We start from the raw sequence: 20250 nt of genomic DNA, 5'->3' as shown, positions 1-20250 counted from the left end.
GGTACGTTATTGTCCCCATTGTACAGATGAGGACACTGAGGCCCTAAGAGGCCGAGTGATTTGCAGGTAGTTCATGGTGAAACCAAGATATACTAACAAGGCAGAGCAGAAAGGCACAGGTGCTGGTGGGCCTTTGCAGGGGCAGGTGTGGGAGGGACCTCAGGCTCCCTGAATCTGTGGGCTCTGTCCTGGGTTCACCTGCAGGGGGCCTGTACCTAGATTCTCTCCCCTGATGCAGTCCGGAGAGAGTAGGCTGCTTGGAATAGGCGAGGGCAGGGCTGGTCACTTATTAACTTATTCATTAGACAAATATTTATTAAGTATCCACTGTCCTAAGTGCTGGGGACACAAAGGTGAGTGAAAACAGTCACTGGCCCTGCGGGCTCGGAGCTCACAGTCTAGAATGAGAGACCTTACACAGAACCACCCGACTAAATATAAACTGTGACATATCAGGTGCTCAGGGGAGGTTCACGGGGCTATGGAGGCCTACACTGGGGGTTGACCCGGTCAGGGAAGACCACCTTGAGGAGGTGGTGATTGAGTGGAAAGCCACAGGATGAGTGGGTGTTACTTGAAGAGGCAAAGGAAGTACATTCCATGCAGAGGGAACAGCATGTGCAAAGTCCTGGAGTTGGCAGGACTAAGAGATGATTACTGTGGCTGGATCACAGAGAAGTATGTGGTGGGATGCAGCTAGAGAAGCAGGCACGGGTGTAGGGCTCCAAAGCTCCAAAGCTCAGGGCTCCCAACCTGCCCGTGTGTCCATCCATTCATCTGTGCATTCTCTCATCCTACCCAGCCACCTACCCAATTTGTTCATCACCTGCTCACTCATTGTTTACTGAATGAGGGAACATTTTTTGTGCCAGGACCTGAGGGGAATATGGACAGGCAGAGCTCTCAAGGAGCTCCCAGACCAGGGAGGGGAGATAGAGTCTCAACTCACTGTCCTGCGGCATGTTTATCTCTATGAGGTGCTTCATCAGGATAATAAAGGCCCTAGAGGCGGTCTCCCATGGTTCAAGCCTCCTAAGGCAAGGCAACATCATCTCCTCCATGGGGATCTTGCAGCCACATGGCTTCTCCTGACATCTAATCTCATTCCTTTCTGCTACAAAAGTAGCCCACTTCTTACCACCCCAAGGTAGGGAGTATTTCTGATGTTTGTTTTCATTGACTCTTCTTTTGGGTCTCACAGAGGCCTCTTAGGCTCAGGAGAACACAGAGAAATGTGGTCAGGTCTCCCCCAGATATCAGAATCTACCTCCAGACACTTCTTTTTCTGGGCATGAAAATAGGACAGAAACCCCAAATGTCCCTCAATTCTAGCTGTGCATTTCTACCCTCCACTCCTCCTTGAACTACTTGTCCTCTGCTTGTGACATCACAATGGTCTCTATGGCAACTGACTGTGAGGTCACCAATCCTTAAAGCAACAGAATCTGTGGGGCCAGACAATGGCCTGGAGGAGAGAGGGTGAATACAAAATGGGGGTCCAAGAGGGAACCCATCTCCTACTGGGCAAGGGCCACCCAAGACCTATGGGAGGGAGGAGGATTCCTCTTTGAGCCCCTTTGCAGAGAGGGGTACAAACAGTTTCTTGGTCTTGTCCCTACACGGACACTGAACCCCTCCAAAATTTCCCATGAAGGGGAACTTCATATAGTCTGACTCAGACGGGCTACGGAGATTGATGGGGTTGCTGAAGAGCGTCTTGGGATCGCTGACTTGGCTCTGTGGATCGCTGGGAAGTACAGGTAGGAGAGGTTCTGGTCTCAGCCCCACTGGTTCGGAGGGTCTGACCAACACCTGGCATGTGTTTGAGCCTTGGCTTCCCCATCAGGGAAGGAGCGGAGGTACTAAGGAGCCTTGTTTCTTGACTTACAGGATAAGCAACAGATTGGCTTAACGCTATTGGGCCTGTCTTCCGTGAGCGAGTGGGGGGATGTTGCTGTGAGTGGGGAAGGGTGGAGGTAGGCACATGCGGGTGTTTTGGGGTAAGCTGGGATGGCTGCTGGTTACTCTGAAGCCATGTTAGTGGTCCGCAAGAGCGAGACCCACTGGAAAGGGAGACACTGCTCATCAGGAGGCTGAGGGGTGTAAATGCTCAGGCTTGGAAGTCAGGTCCGTGTTCAAAGCGATCCCAGACTTACGCTTGTCTTGGGCAAATTTCTGAGCCTCTCTGGGCCTCCGCTTCCTTACTTATTAAAGGAAAACCATGCCACTTGCCTTTCGGAAAATTATTCCGTAAGATATCCTGTAGGAAGTCTTGGCATAGAGCAGGCACTCAATAAATGGTTGTTTTATTCATTTTTCTATCCCCTTAGCCTAGGGTTTTTGCACATTATATGTGCTTCGTTAATGCTTGGGACTATAAGCACAGAGTGAAGAGTAGAGGACAGTGCTTAGAGCGGGGGAAGTCAGTGGGCCTGGGTTCAAATCCTGGTCCTTACAGCCTGGCACATGTTAAGTGTGCAATGGATGGTGGCAACGGGGCTCAGTCTTGAGTGGGGCTGTTTCTGCACCTGCCACACGGCTTCTGTCCACTGTCAGCTTTAAGGAAGTGAGAGTTAATCCGTGGCGTGTCCAGAACTGGAGGGTGGGTGAGCCTTAAGATAGGGGCAGAAGGATGGCAGCCTCCCCGGGAGAGGTCACCACTGTCTGGATTCCTTCAATGTGGATACCCAGCTCATGCCAGCCACAGGCGCTGGGGCCCCAGCTGGACTGGTGGTCTTTGAAGTCAGGGCCAGGCAGAGTCTCACTCATCTGTGAAGCCCAGGCCAAGGCTTGGCACATGGCAGAGGTCCTGGTAGCAGCAGTTAAGGTCAATGGAGTTAGGTGATGTCTTAATAACCACATCCTGGCTAACATGTTCTACGTACTCCCCACTCCAGGCTCTGTGCTAAGCTCTTTGCATGTTGTTGAGCCCCACAGCAACCTATCAGATAGGCGTTATTATCCATATTTGTTTAAAATGAGGAGGGGCGCCCAGGTGGCTCAGTCGGTTAAGCGTCCAACTTCAGCTCAGGTCACGATCTCGCGGTCCGTGAGTTCGAGCCCCGAGTCGGGCTCTGGGCTGATGGCTCAGAGCCTGGAGCCTGTTTCCGATTCTGTGTCTCCCTCTCTCTCTGCCCCTCCCCCGTTCATGCTCTGTCTCTCTCTGTCTCAAAAATAAATAAATGTTAAAAATAAAATAAAAGAAAAGAAAATGAGGAAAGAGGGGTGCTTGGGTGGCTCCGTCGGTTAAGCGTCCGATTCTTGGTTTTGGCCCAGGTCATGATCTCACAGTGCGTGAGTTCGAGCCCCGCATCAAGCTCTGTGCTGACGGCATGGAGCCTGCTTGGGATTCTCTCTCTCCCTTTCTCTCTGCCCCTCCTGTCCCCCTCAAAAATAAACATTAAAAAAAATGAGGAGAGACAGAGAGGCTAAGTAACACAGCCCAAGCCCACACAGCTAGTAAGCAATGATGGGACTGGGATTTGAACTCAGGCTACCTGACTCTTAACTCCCATGGTAACCCAAGCTTCATGGGTCCTGTCCATCCATTTTGCCACATCTGCCACCACGAATTTCCTCCCCCACTGTCTTCTCCCAGCTGAGCCTCGATCCAGTGCAGCCCAGAGAATGCAAATTCTCCCCCCACCAGCCTCAGCCACCTGCCTCCCCCTCTACTGAAATAAAGCTGTGGCTGCCACGGCCGCCGCCACAGCCGAAGCCACCACCGGATCCCTTGCTCATTGCAAGTCCTCCTAAAGCTTGTTGAGTTCTTAACTTATTAAAGATAAGCACATGGAAATAGGGAGCAAATCTCTTTATTTATGACATAATCTCCAGCCCAGAAAAGCGGCAGAAACAGTGTTGCCTATATTAGGGAACCAATAGGAAAAAAAATCAATTAGATCCGCCAGAGCGCTTCGCTATTAACTTTCTTCTGATGTTTCTCTTAAGGCTGGCCATGGGGGTCCCTGCCAGCCGCAAGCTAGAGGAGAGAGGAGAGCTTTGCAGGAACAGAGCAAGGGATGTCTCCGGGAAGACAGCAGACCAGGCTCCCAGACGGGCCTGGAAGTCTCTCCATCCTGGGTCTCCTTCACTGCTCTCCAAACCTCCGCCAGGAAGTCCTTATGTTGATTAAACCTCCATGCTCCTTGCTGCATGTCAGCTAATGGCAGCTTGTTATTCTTTGCTTCGTGCAGACCTGAACCCCAAGTCTGATCACATTTCCTCTAGATCCTTAGAGTGGAGGATCCTCTTGTTTCTGGAAGAATGCTTTTCTGGAGGGGCTCTCGTTGACTGATCTTTAATAGAGTTGTCTTCTGCTGGGTAACACTGCTTGGGACCTGCCGCCACCCCCACGAGGCCTTCATGTTCATCCACCTGCCTCCGGGAGCAACTTCTAAGCTGTCTCCGAGACACAGGGCTCTCCCTTGTTCCTGAGAGCCTATAGCAAGGGGGACGTCCTGATTCCCATAGTAACCCAGGTTTCGTCTCCTTAAAGGCAGGGGATAATGGCTTGTGCACTAGTTTTTCCTCAAGGCCAAGCAGGTAGCAGGCGCTCAATAAATATTCATTGAATCAATAATTATGATAATAGCAACTCCATCGATTGAATGCTTACTCCGTGCCAAGGCTGAGCAAGGCAGGTGGTTTTTTTTTTTTTTTACCTAAAGTAGGACCTTTCTGCTTCTCCCTGAACCAGAAGAGGCTTCCGGTGTTTTGTTTTGTCTTATTTTTTCAGCCAGAGGCAGAGGGAACAGAAGCTCTGAGAAGCAAATATTATAATCCCCATTTTATGGAGGAAACAGACGCAGAAAGAAACAACTTGTCCTGGCTCATAAGTGAACGATAGGCTCTCTCCACCCACGTTTAGCCATTGGGAAGTCCTTCTTGACTTGTTTCAAGTCTTGTTTCAGTAGCCCCAGTTCCTTCTCGGTCCCATGGAAGCAGAGAACGGCCCCACCTCCCATGCGGATTTGACTCAGTTTAGGACTGTCCACTAGCTCTTTGCATGGAGGAATGAATATTAAACACCAAACCTCACAGAGGCCAGCCCTGCGGGGCAGGCAATGAACCAACCCTCCTCATGCCTGTTCATTATTATAATTAATATTGAGCCGCGCTCGGTGGTGACCTCGCCCTCACCAGGTATTTGGGCTATTTTAGAAGCTTATTCAGATCAATGACAGACAGCTCCAAATAGATAAACTCCCTGCCATCCAGACGAATCAATTGTAACACTGCCGTCACAACAAGCCCAAGAAATCAATCTGATTTCAGGCGACATGGTAACTCAGCACTGGGCAAGCTGGTTTTAATTTCCGTGTGGCTGAGACCCAGCTTCCTCTGCGCACTGGAACACCCCACCCTCCCAGCTGGTGTTCCAGGTACACAGGTGCCCGGGCGGGCCCTCAGAGGACCCAGGCCAGGGAGGCAGTCACAGGGAGGACAGGACGCTTAGGCGGCCGTGTGACCTTGAGGAAGGCTCTTGAACCCCCAGACCCAAGAGGAGCTGACTCAGACCCGCTGCTGGGATCCTTGTTTTGCTGGCTTCAGCTCCGATTTTTCCGCTGCCCTCTGCAAAAACCAAACCTGGAGGCCTTTCTGGGCTGCCTCCCAAATCGGGGAGCTGTAGAGGTGGTCTGCCTACCTCAGGCAGCAGGACAACGGCCCTTCTTGATCCTGGAGATGGAATCTGTTCTAGCAGCGCAGCAAAAAAGCTCCCCAGAACAGATACAGCCATTTACCGGGTGCTTACTTTATGTCCAGGCACTATGCTAAGTATTTTACACGCCATCTTAACCCTCACAACGGCCCCAAGAGATGGGGAGCCATTCTCCACATTTTGTAGAAGAGGAAACCAAAGCTCAGAGAGTTAAGCAACTTGTCCGGAGTCACACAGCTTATAAGTGATGGAGTCTAGATTTGAACCCAGATCTGTTAGACTCCCTTCCTCACGCCTTAGTCACCAACAACACGGTCTTAAAGCTGACGCCAGAGATGCCCTCATTCTCCCCCTCCCTGGATCCTGTCAGGTGAAGTGAAGCCATTGCCTCTTCCTCCAGGCTGCCGGGGAGGGGAGACTGTCTCAGGAATTCTCACCATCAGCAACCGTTCCCTGAACTTCCACCCCGATGTTCTAGGTCCCTGAGTTGAGGCTGTTGAGGAGACGGGAGGGTCAGGAGGCCAAGCTGGCCACCTTCCCACACCACACCTCTCCCCTTCCCTCCCTCAGTCCTGTTAATGTATCTAGGTGGTGAGGAGCTGGGCCTGGGACGGGCAGCAGTGTGTTCTAAATGGCCGAGGTCAGGGCTTTTCAAATATATTTTAGCTAAGAACCTCTCTAGTGGGGAGACACCTGACGAGGAAGGCGAGGATACCAGCAGATGAAAATGGAGCTGGTCAGACGGAGAAGGGGGCCTGGGAGCTCTCCGTCTCCGTCCTTCTCCCACCCCCAGCCCCACAGCAGCAGCCCTTCCCCCCCCCCCCCCCCACCCCGCCCCGTCCCAGGTGGTTCCATCAAGCCCGGGGCCTGGCTCCCTGCGCATCAGGTTCAGCACCTTCTGTCCTCGGGCAGGGACGTCTGGATTCTTCAGCCTAGCAATGGAGGGTGACACACAACACCACACAGCTAGCAAGTGACAAAAGCAGACTCAAATCCAGGCCTATGTGGCTGCAGAGGGCAGTGATCGCCTGCCTGCCGTCTCTCTTTGCGGGACAGCGGCACCCCCTGTCCCCTGTCCTGCATAAAACCATCAGCCCTTCCACCCACCAGATACAGAACCTGGAAAGGCACTCAAACTGTAGCAGGAGAGAAGGGGATTAGACACTGGCAAGGACTTCCTGACTCATTAGCTTGGGTTAGCAGTGCCCCCTCTCCGGAGGGGCTTCAGGCAGGGTCTCAGTTCAGCCGTCCCCCTGTGGCTCCCACTTCCTGAAAGCTGCTGAGAGACAAGATGACCTCTGCTGTGTGTGGCTTTGTCTTTTTTTTTTTTTTTTTGCACAGCTAATAGCTGCACATGGTTCCGAAAATAAGGGGACGGAAGCCTAGTCAGCGAAAAGCCCCTCCCCAACCCGCCCCCCACCCCACCCCACCCCCCAGTCTCCCAGTTGCCCTCCCCGGAGGCAAGCACACATTATGTGTTTCCTGTCTAGACATATACAAGCAAATAGGGACCCATATTCTCTTTCTTTAGTCCTATTTTTAATACACAAGATGTAGCACACTCTGCTCACTGTTTTGTGCCTTGCTTTTGTCACCTGACAATATATCTTGGAGATTACTCCGAATCAGTACATAAAGAGCTGCCTTACTCTTAGGTGTCTTTTTACGGTCACGGGCTTCTGGGGAGCTCAGAAGTAATCACATCTGGTTTGATTAGCTTCACATTTCCATTTACGACGTCCCCGCCCAGAGAGGGCAGGGAAGCTCTCCAAGGTCACGCAGCAAGGACTGGGGCCGCGCGCCGGCTTCTCCCCCTCCCCTGTCCCCGGCTCCTGCCCCCAGCCACCTCGAGGCTGAGCGCGGCCCAGGGGCCCAGGCGAGGGAAGGCGAGGGAGCCGGGCGGCTCTAATTGAAATGCTGGCCGCGCGGCGCGGGCTCGTTCGCAGCAGGCACCTGGCGGTGCGCGGCGCGGAGCGGCCGGGCCCGGGGCGCGGGGTGCGGAGAGGACGGGCGGCGGCGCGGCGCCACGTGGGGGCGGGCGGGGCCGCCGATTCCCCGGGAAACCCGCGCCGCGTGCTTCCCGGTAATGAGCTCCCGGGGCGGAGGTGAGCTTCCCCCGCTGCTCACACGGCAGCCGCGTGGCACCAAAGGAGACGGGTACTTTTTTTCCCTCCGTGCCTGACAGCTCATTAGAAGAATTAATTTACTCCGGCGTTTGCAGTTTAAAGGACATTATTTACTGGTTAATTGTTGTTATTACAAAATGTTAAATATCATTATTTATTTCCCAGGCCCTGACAGCTTCTCTGACAGGAATTTATTAGGTGAGACGGTATCACCGGTGGGCCCCGCCCGTGAGGGGCAAGGTGAGGTGGCAGGTTCGCATCCCCCCCCTTCCCCCCCCCCCCCCCCCCAGCCCGCCGCCGGGCCTAGGTCTGCGCCCAGAAGAGGCGCTTTGAAGGTCAGGAAGTGAGGGGCTGACTCTGGCCCACCCCAGGACAAGTGGCCATTGGCTCCTCCTCTCCTATCTCTGCCCGCTGTGGTGGCGGTGGGGCATTGGGGGGGGGGGCAGTTGGTGGCCGACAGGGGACACATTTGCATAAGGTAGCAATTTGGGGGTCAGGATGGCAGTTGCCAGAGGCCTGGTGGCCAGAATGAGGCCTGCACTTTGGGTCTTGCCCTTCAAGGTTACTCCAGAAACACAAGTATTCAGGCCACTTTCTTGAAATGCAGAGAATTTAAGAGCTGGAAGTTGGAAAGGAGGTGAGGGCATTTGGATCCCATACTGGTGGCCTCCAGGCTGCAAATAGGGTCTATGGATTTGTGGTTGACCAGTTCAGGAGACTTCATATAAAAATTTTGATTTCTGGGGGCCCCTGGGTGGCTCAGTCGGTTGGGCGTCTGACTTCGGCTCAGGTCACCATCTCACGGTTCCTGGGTTCCAGCCCTGCAACGGGCCCTGTGCTGACAGCTCAGGGCCTGGAGCCTGCTTCGGATTCTGTGTCTCCCTCTCTCTCTGCTCCTCCCCTGCTCACACTCTGTCTCTCTCTCAAAAATAAATAAAGATGAAAAAAATTTTTTAAAAAACCCTTGATTTCTGGCTGTCTTGAAAAATAAAATCTCGCCACACTTGACCCACAGTCTTGTATCAATTGACAATGGCCAGCTGGTAAGGAACGTGCCTGCTATCCAGCTACGGTCTCTTCCACTCTTTGATTCCCTCTCGGCGGGTATTTGAGTTTCCCACTCCTGATCTGATCTAGTGATCACGTATAGATGAAGGAGCTGAGTCCAGGGCGGTTAAGGCTCTGATGGCCAGGACCACAGCCCAGCCCACTCTTCACCACACCATGCACCCCCCACATCTCTCTGCTCTTACCTCCTCTGGGTCAGGTTTGGAGTGAGTTTGGGCAGGGAGCTCGGGTCTTGGGGCAGCCTCTGTGCCAGGAGTGAGAGACAGCCTGGTGAGACTTTGAAAGGATCATGGGTCCAAAAATTGCATCGATTTGTTTATTCAGGAAGTAGTTTCTGAGGACCTACTATGTGACATATGGAAATGACTTGGATACAAATCTTGCCCTCAAGGAATTCGGTCTGGTGAGATTGTGTGCGAAACAGGCACCTGAGATTACAGTACTGGGAGATGTATGAGTGTCAGAAGCATAGGGCAGCTCAGAGGAAGAAGGGGGACCAGTAGGTCTGGAGGGGATCCGGGGAGGAGGCTTTCCAGGGGAGGGAATTAATACCCCATGGAGCATGTTCTAGGCTGGGCGGGCTGCCTGTGTCCTCATACACAGATACTCATCATCTCCCGTACCTCTCATAACATGGCCAATTAAAAATGTCTGTCATCCATCGATAAACAGTGGTTATGCCGGGCCTCAGAGAGCCCCCATCCTGCCATCTACATCCTCCCGCCCTGTGGCTGTCTGGAAGCTGCTCCAGCTTTGGGGACCCGGTCACTTGCCTACAGTCCATCAACCATCACCCACGTCCCATTGCCAGTCTCTGGGGCAAGGCTGATTACCCTCCTTTTATAAATTAGGAGCCTGAGGCAGGAGATAGGAGACAGGAGCTGGGGGCAGATGGAGCTGATGGGCCCAGGGAAGGAGGGAGAGGGGACTCTCGTCTGAGACCCAACATCCAGTCCTGGCAAATATGGATCTTCCGGGCTGACTTCAAACAATGGCCCGTTAGGTCTTCAGCCCCCTCTTTTCCTGCCCAGGAACCTGATGGCAGCGGGTAGCCTCAAGAAAAATTTGGAGAACTAAAGGGAGATGAAAAATACTTTGAAAAAGTATGAGAACGGGCTCAACCGAGCCATTACTGTTGCTATGCTGTAAATTATTACAAAGTTATTTCTGGCTGGCAGCCTGGTTTATTTTAGACCCTACCTCATTTCTTCCAGGTTATAGGCCCTAATTCCTTGCCTGGTGAGACAGAAAGAGACGAGCACCTATTGGAGTGAATCCTGAGCAGATTCAGAAGCTATAACGACAGCTTGAAGGATTTTACGGATTCCCAGAATATCAGGGCATGCTGCCCTTTGGAGGTCTTCTCCGCCAGCCCCCTCATTTTATTTTATTGCCGTATTAAATTTTTAAAAATTGTATCCGCATTTTGAACGGGTAATCCGTGCCCAAGGTGCAAAATTCAAAAGACGTAAAAGAGTGCCTGATGAATAGTCTCTTTCACTCCTCAGAGGCGGCCAATGTTTTCAATTCCTTGTGTTTTACTACATATATATTTTTTGAGCAGATTTTTTGAGGGGGAGCAGAGGGAGAGAGAGAATCCCAAGCAGGCTCTATGCTGTCTGCACAGAGCCTGGCATGAGGCTCAATCTCACAACTGTGAGATCATGACCTGAGCCGAAATCAGGAGTCAGACACACAACCAACTGAGCCACCCAGGGTCCCCTTACTGCATTTTAAAATAGCATTGTCTTGGGGCGCCTGGGTGGCTCAGGGGGTTAAGCATCCGACTTCGGCTCAGGTCACGATCTCGCGGTCCGTGAGCCGGGCTCTGTGCTGAGAGCTCAGAGCCTGAAGCCTGTTTCGGATTCTGTGTCTCCCTCTCTCTGACCCTCCCCCGTTCATGCTCTGTCTCTCTCTGTCTCAAAAATAAATAAACGTTAAAATAGCATTGTTTCTTTTCTGTTCATGTAGAAAATACCCTAACTCCTGCAGAAGGAAGTAAAAATCACATAGAGTCCCACTGTTTCGGGTTGAATACTGTTGACATTTTGATGTATAATCAGCAAGACTTTTCTCTTTGCATACACACATCTCTAGTTACAAATTTGCATAACCTGAGTTATTTATTTGTTTACATTAAATACAATTCTTCAAAATAACAGCCTGAGAGGGAGGATACATGCTAAACTGCTAATAATGAGTACTTTGAGGAGAGGAATGGGATTGGGTTAGGATTCGGTGGGGGGCGGGTGCTCTACCTCTATTATCTGAAAATTGTTTTGGAATGAAAATATATTTGCATATGACTCCGCCCACCCCATATTGCAGAATCTGATTTTCAATGACTGCATCAGAAGGCTACTATGTGACCAATCCTTTATGACTGTGGTTTTAGGATGGGTTTGCCATTATCAACAAAGCTGGGATGGACATTTTTGTAGTTTTTTAATTTTTATTTAAAAACATTTTTTTTAACGTTTATTTTTGAGGGACAGAGATGAGAACGAGCAGGGGAGGGGCAGAGAGAGAGGGAGACACAGAATCCAAAGCAGGCTCCAGGCTCTGAGCCGGCAGCATAGAGGTCAGCGCAGGGCTCGAACCCACGAACTGTGAGATGGTGACTTGAGCCGAAGTCGGACGCTTAACCAACTGAGCCACACAGGTGCCCCATTTTTATACAGTTTTACACACTTGTCCAGTGTTTCCTTGGAGCAGTGTCTTTTTTTTTTTTAATTTTTTAAAATATTTATTTTTGAGAGAGAGAGAGAGAGACAGAGAGTGAGTGGGGAAGGAGCAGAGAGAGGGGGAGACACAGAATCCAAAGCAGGGTCCAGGCTCTGAGCTGTCAGCACAGAGCCCTACGTGGGGCTCGAACTCACAAACGGTGAGATCGTGACCTGAGCTGAAGTTGGACGCTTAACCGACTGAGCCACCCAGGCGCCCCATCTTTTTTTTTTTTTTTAACTTTTTTTATAAACTTTTTTTCAATGTTTATTTTTGAGAGAGGGAGAGAGAGAGAGAGCACAAGTGGGCTACGGACAGATGGAGAGGGAGACACAGAATCTGAAGCAGGCTCCAGGCTCTGAGTTGTCAGCATGGAGCCCAGTGCGGGGCTGGAACAGTGAGATCATGACCTGAGCTGAAGTTGGAGGCTTAACTGACTGAGCCACACAGGTGCCCCTCCTTGGAGCATTTTCTAAGAGATGGAATTGCTGGGTCGAAGAGAATGTACACTCTAAGGCTTTTTGATACATCATGTCAAAATCTCTTCCTTCTGGATTGTTCTAACATCCCATTCCACCAGCAGTGCCCACTCTCTATCCCCACTTCCCACTGATATGCTCAGCACAGCACAAATGAAAGGCTTGTGAGATAGTGGGGCAAGATCATGGGACGCCGGGGTGGTTTCTTCTCTGGGTGAGGCTTAGGAAGGGGCAGTGTGTGATTTGCGAAGCTTGCCCTGGTGCCTCAGAACCGTGGGAGGTGGCCAGGAGCCCGCAGGGGACCTCAGTGGCCAAAGGGGAAAGGAGGAGGGGCAAGGAAAGAAGGTAGAACCCTCAGGGGCGTCCACCTGTTCAAATCACAAGCCTAAGAGATGTGTCTGAATCCAGATCCTTCCCCCAGGCATCCAACTATAGGGGGAGTGCAGTGTGTCTTAGAGCTCATGACATGACTGCGATGCCTTCTCTTAGAGCTCTTCCAGCCCATGACAGTTACATCCCTCAAGTTCAAGTGGCACATGGAGGACCTTCCAGGGTCACACATCTCCAGCTCCTGCCTCTGAGTGTCACAGTTACTCTTTGATTCCACGTGTTTGTTGTGCCCAATTCTGTGGGTCTTACCTGCAGATTTTGCATCCTTAGACTCTGGTTAAGTTGACCCATACCATTCGGAAAGCTTCGAGAGGAACAAGACGGACTGGAGACCCACTGACTGATTTAATGCTGAAAAGATGGCATTTTGAAGGTGCCCCCTCCTCTCTGGAGCCCAGCATCTCCCCAGTGGCCGAGGTTTCCTCTTGTTGGGGCGACAAGAGAAAGCCCAAGACTGCATCTCATTGGTGAGATGAATAATACATTTGAAGCAACTCACAAACTGTGTTTGATCCGCCTAAAGCTTCAACGGTTAACGTATTTCTCTTTATCCCCAGCAAGGGAGGCTGGGAACTGTCAACATTTTTCTTTCTGCCTAATTTGTGCCTTCTCCATCAAGAGAAAAGCAGGGGCCATGGGAGGGAAGGAGGCAGGGAAGGAGGGCGACACATTCCCTGAACAATTCACTGAGTCACAGTACTGGGGGGTGCTCCCGAGGCCTGGGAACCCCTGGGATCAGGGGATCAGAGCAGGGGAGGGAGGCTCTGGGGTGAGGGGCTGTGCTGTGGGTGCTGAAGCTCTTTGAGGCCTGTCTGCAGGACTGCGCGCCCCTAAGAAGTTGATCCGGGGGAGGACCCATCTCCAGCGTTTCCCCCTCCAGTGGGAGACCAGAGAGGGAAAGCTGAGGCTTGCCAGCTGCCAAGCACTGGGTAGTAGGGAGTAACGACATTAAGCACTGACACTGACTGAGCTCAGAGGCCAGGCACTGTGTCCATGTGTAACTGACATGCTTTCAGTTTTCTTCACGTTGCTCTGAGGGGTGACCTTAAGTTCTAAGGATCTCATCCAAGGTCCCACTGCTAGTCCGTTTGGGGCTGTCTGGCCCAAAAGTTCACGTTCTCAACCACAGTGCTCTTCTCCCTCTTGCGTAGTCTCCGATACTTTGCCAAACTTGTCTCCTGTTCTGGAGGGGAAGTAGAAAGAAGTGGTTAACCTCGCACCATGCCTCAGTTTCCCCATGTATAAAATGGAGATGTTAACAATAGTACCCACTTCACAGGACTGTGGTGAGGAGCGTAGGAAATGCCATGTGCATTTGCTTTTATTCCCAGCTTATTTCACTCCACAGTCAAGTTGCAATCCGTTCCCCCCCCCACCCCCCGCCCCGCCGCCGCCCCTCCACTGACCTTGAGCCAATTCCATCCTCCCTCTTGGGACTGCCTATCACTACTCTGTCCCGCCAGCTTGGGGCCCCACTGCCAGAGTCCCCACACCCCCTTCTGAGAGGTCCTCTCCTTCCCAGGACTTGCGACTTGCCGATTTTCACGGCTCTTTTCTGCAGTGGCCGCTGGAGGAAACGCCCATCCCCTAGGTAGCCGACAGCACACTTTTGCTGGAGGCAGAGCACAGAGAGAGAAGTCTTCCCTGGGAGGAAGCAGAGCGCATCGTCCCCACTGGGGAAGGAACAAGGGATGGAAGAGCGAGAGAGATTTTCCTAATAACTGACAATGTGTCTCCACCCTGAGCCATTCATTCCCGTACTTTCTCAGGCTCCTCCTCCCCCTGGGGAAGCTATTCATCGTGTCCACTCTCCAGCCCTCCAACTGCAGCGGGGACTGGGATTTCTGCAGAGGAGCAAAGAAACGCAGGAGAATTCCCGAGTGTGGGACAGGGGGAAGGAGTCGGCCAAAGCAAGGACCAGAGCCCGATTTTGGAGAGGACCTCCTCAAAGCCTCGATGTGTGAGAGGGGGCGTCCTGGGGAAGCGAGACCTCTCCCCAAGGGCAAGGCAGGCCCAGTGGTCCCTAGCAGCCTGGCCCTTGCGCCTGCCCCGTGCCCCAGAGCCCTTCTGTTCAGGCCTGGCATCCCACGGTGGTGGCATTCTGCTCAGCGGCTCGGAGCACAGACGGGAAGGCGGGCATTGCAGAGAATCGATTTGCGGGAGCAGCGGGGGCTTTCTCTTCCTCCTTACTTCTCTGCTCTTTGATCTCCTGTCCTTCCTCCGCAGTCCCGTTTTTCTCCTCCTTCTTCCCTTGATCTCTCCCTCTTTCTCTCCCTTCAGCCGAATCACAGCAGCTCCCAGAAGGGGGGTGGGGAGCTGCAGTCCTTCTTTGTCCTCTCGCTCCTTCTGACTCGCCGCCCAAGGTGCCAGCCTCCTGCCCAAGTCCTGAGAGGTGAAAGGAAACCCACGCACACGCACATGCACGCGCACCCACAAAGCAAGAGCTGAAGCGGAGGGGGAGCAACCACAGAAGAGAGGGAGACGCGAAGAGAGAAAGACAGGGACAAGATTCGGGGCGTCGGAAAGCCAGTGAGAGAGATGGGGAGAGTCAGAGACGACGAAAAAAGAGAATTCAGCAAATTAAAATTTTTACAACCATCCGGCAAGTCTGCAAAAATGATCTTCCCTGCGGTCTTTCATTTATCTCATTATCTGACTCCTAATGTGCTTTTTCCCCCCTTTCTTTTCTCGCCACACTTGGTGCAAAATCTTATTAGCTTTTTTTTTTTTTTTTTTTTTTTTTTTTCTGGCAGGGGCTTCATATAGTCTTTTTCATTACATTTCCTAATAAAAGCAATCACTAGGAAGGCACGGCTGGGGGATTAAAAAGCCACCTCAGCAGCCGCCTGGCCAGCAGAACCATGACTTGTTTGTGCTGCCAGGGGATCCGGCCAGGCCCCGCAGGCTGGGTCAGGGAGACCCAGGTTGTGCTGTGGAACATTCCAGGGCTGGGAGAATGGTTCTGCCCCGGCAGGTTCACAACTGTATAGGAGGTGTGAGGACAGAAGCCCTGGAGGAAGTGTGGTTCCTCCCTGGAACCGGTTCACAGCAGGAGTGACAGCTACCTGCCTGACCCCCAGTGCTGTTTTGATCCAGAGAAAAGAATATTTTGGGCCTTTCTCTCTGGTCGTTGGCCCAGCACATTCTTTTTTTTTTTTTTAATTTTTTTTTCCAACGTTTATTTATTTTTGGGACAGAGAGAGACAGAGCATGAACAGGGGAGGGGCAGAGAGAGAGGGAGACACAGAATCGGAAACAGGCTCCAGGCTCCGAGCCATCAGCCCAGAGCCCGACGCGGGACTCGAACTCACGGACCGCGAGATCGTGACCTGGCTGAAGTCGGACGCTTAACCGACTGCGCCACCCAGGCGCCCCTGGCCCAGCACATTCTTTTGAATAGCATCAGTGATGGCAAATCCTCACCTTTTGAGACTAGATTTGATTTTGTTATCCATGCTTTTTTTTTGGTGGTAAAATTCACATAACCTAAAATTTACCATTTTAACCACTTTTTAAAAACTTATTTATTTTGGGGCGCCTGGGTGGCTCCGTCGGTTAAGCATCCGACTTTGGCTCAGGTCATGATCTCACGGTTTGTGAGTTCGAGCCCCGCGTCGGGCTCTGTGCTGACAGCTGGGAGCCTGGAGCCTGCTTCCGATTCTGTGTCTGCCTCTCTCTCTGCCCCACCCCTGTTCGCGCTCTGTCTCTCAATAATAAATAAACATTAAAAAGATTTTAAAAAACTTCTTTATTTTGAGAGAGAGAGAGCACAAGCAGGGGAGGAACAGAGAGAGAGGGAGAGTGAGAATCCCAAGCAGGCTCTGCACTGTCAGTGCACAGCCCGGTGTGGGGCTCAAACCCACGAACCGTGAGATCATGATCCGAGCTGAAATCTAGAGTCAGATGCTTAACCGACTGAGCCACCCAGGTGCCCCCCATTTTAACCACTTTTTAAGGGTACAGTTCAGTGGCATTAAGCGCGTTCATATTGGTGTGTAACCATCAGAACTGGCCGTCTCCACAACTTTTTCATTTCCAAACTGAAATTCTGTACCCATTAAGCACTGATTCCCACTCTCCGTTCTCTTAGCCCCTGGCAACTGTCAACCTATTTTCTGTCTCTATGAACTTGACTACTCTAGGTACCTTGTATAAGTGGAATCATATAGTATTTATCCTTTTTGTGACTGGCGCTTTTTTTTAAGTGTATTTTTAAAAATGTTTATTTATTTTTGAGAGACAGAGCACAAGCAGAGGAGGGGCAGAGAGAGAGGGAGACACAGAATCGAAGCAGGCTCCAGGCTCCGAGCTGTCAGCGCAGAACCCGACGCGGGGCTCGAACCCATGAGCTGTGAGATCATGACCTGAGCTGAAGTTTGATGCTCAACCGACTGAGCCACCCAGGCGCCCCTAAGTGTATTTATTTTGAGAGTGACAGAGAGAGTGAGCAGGGTAGGAGCAGAGGGAGAGGGGGACAGAGGATCCGAAGTGGGCTCCACACTGACAGCAGAGAGCCTGATGTGGGGCTCAAACTCCTGAGCTTCGAGATCATGACCTGAGCCAAAATTGGTCGTTCAACCAACCGAACCACTCAGGCGCCCCGAGCGACTGGCTTATTTCACCCAGCACAATGTTTTCGAGGTTCACCCGTGTTATAGCATGTGCCAGAATTTCCTTCTTTTTTAAGGCTGAATGATATTCCATTGTATAAATATATCCCATTTTGTTTACGTCACGCTTTTTATTTTATTTATTTATTTTTTTCAACGTTTATTTATTTTTGGGACAGAGAGAGACAGAGCATGAACGGGCGAGGGGCAGAGAGAGAGGGAGACACAGAATCGGAAACAGGCTCCAGGCTCTGAGCCATCAGCCCAGAGCCCGACGCGGGGCTCGAACTCACGGACCGCGAGATCGTGACCTGGCTGAAGTCGGACGCTTAACCGACTGCGCCACCCAGGCGCCCCGTACGTCACGCTTTTTAAAACACAGAAACATTTCTATCCGTATAAGGAAACTGAGAAGAAACAAAACCCCACCCAGATACCCATCACATTAATGTCACTATTCTCCCTCTTGTGTGTTTCTCTCTTAGCTAACGGTCATATCTCCACCCCCTCAGTGAATTGTCGTGTCCTCCAAGGGTGGGTTCACACCGCTCTGAGCTAGCAGCATGATGGAGGATATAGTGCTTGGAAGGAGCCAAACGTTACCAGGAAACAGGTGTGATAAACACATTAAGGCAGAGGAAGGAATCTCTATCAAGCAATATGACATTTTATTGCCTGGGTTATAAACTGGCCATGAAGTATTTATCAAATTGCCCTCCAGGATGATTTACGCCACATAGCGAGTGTCAGTGGGTTAACTACAAGGCCTCTCAAGTGGGTGACTTTGAAGAGAATGATAGTCATTTGGGAAGATTTGACTTAGTATGTGTTAACATGAAGATACAAAACAATCTGATTAAAAGTGACTTTTAAAGGTCTTGCTGCTTTGGGGATCACTGAGGCCATCCCTTGGTTAACTGCTGAGTCCCTTAGATGCTCTGCCAGGACTGGTGGAATTGGTCCCGACCAGCATTTCTCAGAGACCAGAAAGCATCACGGATTTAGGAGACCCGCAAGAGAAGGCGTTATTGCAAAAATGTGCACACCAGTATCTACGGAACCACAGCCCGCTCCCAGCAGGGATGCTTCAATCTCAGCCACTGGTTCGGTTAATAACAACAAAGCCTTGGATCTCTGTGGTCCTTTGGGAATCTTGTACCTTTTATTTTGTTCCCACTCTCTTCTCGCAGTCTCTGCCACTCTCTTTCCCTGGCCCAGACCCTAGAAGATAGCAAATTCTGCTCAGGGAAGAGTAGAAACCCAGAGGTTACAAAGACCACCTTTCTTCCATCTTGTGTCAGAGCCCCTGAAACAAACTACGATTTCACTACTTTTCCTCTGTCTACACGAGCAGAAAGTATTTATTTTCCACGTGGCCTTAAAAACTGGATCTTTTCCTTATTCTCTCTCTCTCCCTTCCTCATACACACACGCACACACACACGTGCACACACCCTCTCTGTTCCACTAATATCAGCCTTTTCTAGATCACTTCCCTTTCTCTTCCTGAGAAGCTGCCCCCTCCCTTCCATCAATGCTCCAGGGGGCTTTTATTTTTCTTTTATTCTCAGCTCTCTATCAATCAAGGGGAGGGGGGAACACTTTATCTGAACCCTTAGTGAGCAACAGCAGCAACCAGCAGCTGCCAGGGCAGTGGGAACTTCATTTCCGGCGCTGACGTTTATAAATGTGGCACAGAATACCAGTAGGGACCGAAATAAATCAAACAGCTTCTCCAGAGGTCCCTAGGGGCTGCTTTAGAATTTCTTCCCATTGGGGGTCATGTTCCTTCTCTTTCTTTGCAGGGGAGGGGTAGGGAATGCTGTGATTTGCAGCATGGAATGAACCACCTCCTTGCCCTTGTTCAGAGAAGCACTGAGCCCGGGACGCAGGATGCTCTGGGATGAGAGCATTGGACCTGTCTCTGGATGGGGAGAAAGGCTTGGGGCCTGAAGTCCTGGGTGGGGGGTGGGATGCTGCCTCTGTCACCTACTAGCTACCAGTTTCCTTGTCTGCAAAATGGGAGTAAAAATGCCTTCCCTGCCTACCTCGCGGGGCTGTTGTGAAGGTGGAATATCTATAAAGTGGGCGCCATGAAACTTTTGATAAGCTTATGCAATGTGGCGAGGGGTTATTATTGAGGGGCAATGACAAGGACCAGGGTTGTCCAGGAAGCCTTTTGGATGGGTTCCAGGCAGACCTTCCCCAGCCCATTCCACAAACCTTGGCTTTTTCCTTTCGTTCCAGAATTCTGGGCAAGGAGCTCTGATAGTCTGTTCCAAACACAGCTGGACTCCTCCCAAAATGTTTTCTAAGCCTTCTTTCTTCTGCTCCTCTAAGTACTAAGAAAATAAAGGTGGACAAGTATGAGAGCGGTAGAGAGAGAGGGAGAAAGGCAGAGAGAGGGAGAGAGGGGTGGGGGTTGGAGAGACACGGAGAGAGGGAGAGAGAGACAGAGAGAGGGCTGCCAAGGACGAGGCAGGAAGAAGGAACAGTTGGCTGATGCCAAGCTACTGTGAGCTCGGCATGGATCCTTCCAAAGTTCTGTATGAGAACCCTGCTCAGAGATGGGACCCAGCGTGGGCTCTACAACTTCACCCCTTTTATGCTCCCTAAATTCCAGATGCTGCCTACCACCTTTCACCTGTTCCCTGGCCTTTCTGCGGATTTTGATCCTACCCCGGCCAAACGCTGATTGCGGTTGGGAGCTTCGATGCAAGCAGGATGCTGACAATGCCCTGAGCCCCCTCAGGACAGCAATTACCTGTACAGCATTTTCTTCTAAGCCTTTTTCTGTAACAAGATTCCACCCAGCTTCACTCCCCAGAGGCAACTCGTGTTGCCAGTTTCTCGCTGTACTTAGAGAGAGAAACTGATTTTCTTTAAATATTTGTTCAACATTTGATTTAAAGAGGTTAGGTACTACAAAGAAGAAGGATGAACAACAGAGGACCACGTTTCTCTATTGTTCTGAGCAATGCAGCCCTGATAGGCAATTGCATGCTTCATTCTTTAAAACAAAAGCTTGTTCCTAAGCAGGACCCACTTTCAGCTGAAGGCCTTTAACTTTGGAGGTCATAGCCTACACCTGTATCTTATGAAAATAGTCCTCCTTTCAAACAAGTATGGGGATTCCCTTGAAGCCACCTGGGCCCCCAAATTCTATCTTATTCCGATTCGTGATGATGCTT

The 20250-nt window shown here is 51.2% G+C and overlaps 1 protein-coding gene across 1 annotated transcript in view; it reads left to right on the top strand.

The window, feature by feature from the left end:
• Positions 1–1471: 1471 nt before the first annotated feature.
• Positions 1472–20250, top strand: part of PIPOX (pipecolic acid and sarcosine oxidase) — a 41145-nt gene continuing 22366 nt past the window's right edge. The window contains exon 1 of the mRNA XM_047833168.1: positions 1472–1760. The gene's annotated coding sequence lies outside the window, so the exon portion shown is untranslated. The remainder of the gene's footprint in view (positions 1761–20250) is intronic.

Source organism: Prionailurus viverrinus, chromosome E1 (assembly GCF_022837055.1).
Source record: "Prionailurus viverrinus isolate Anna chromosome E1, UM_Priviv_1.0, whole genome shotgun sequence".
NCBI lineage: Eukaryota > Metazoa > Chordata > Mammalia > Carnivora > Felidae > Prionailurus > Prionailurus viverrinus.
Note: the sequence above shows the minus strand (reverse complement) of the source record. Positions and strands in the feature narration are given on the sequence as shown.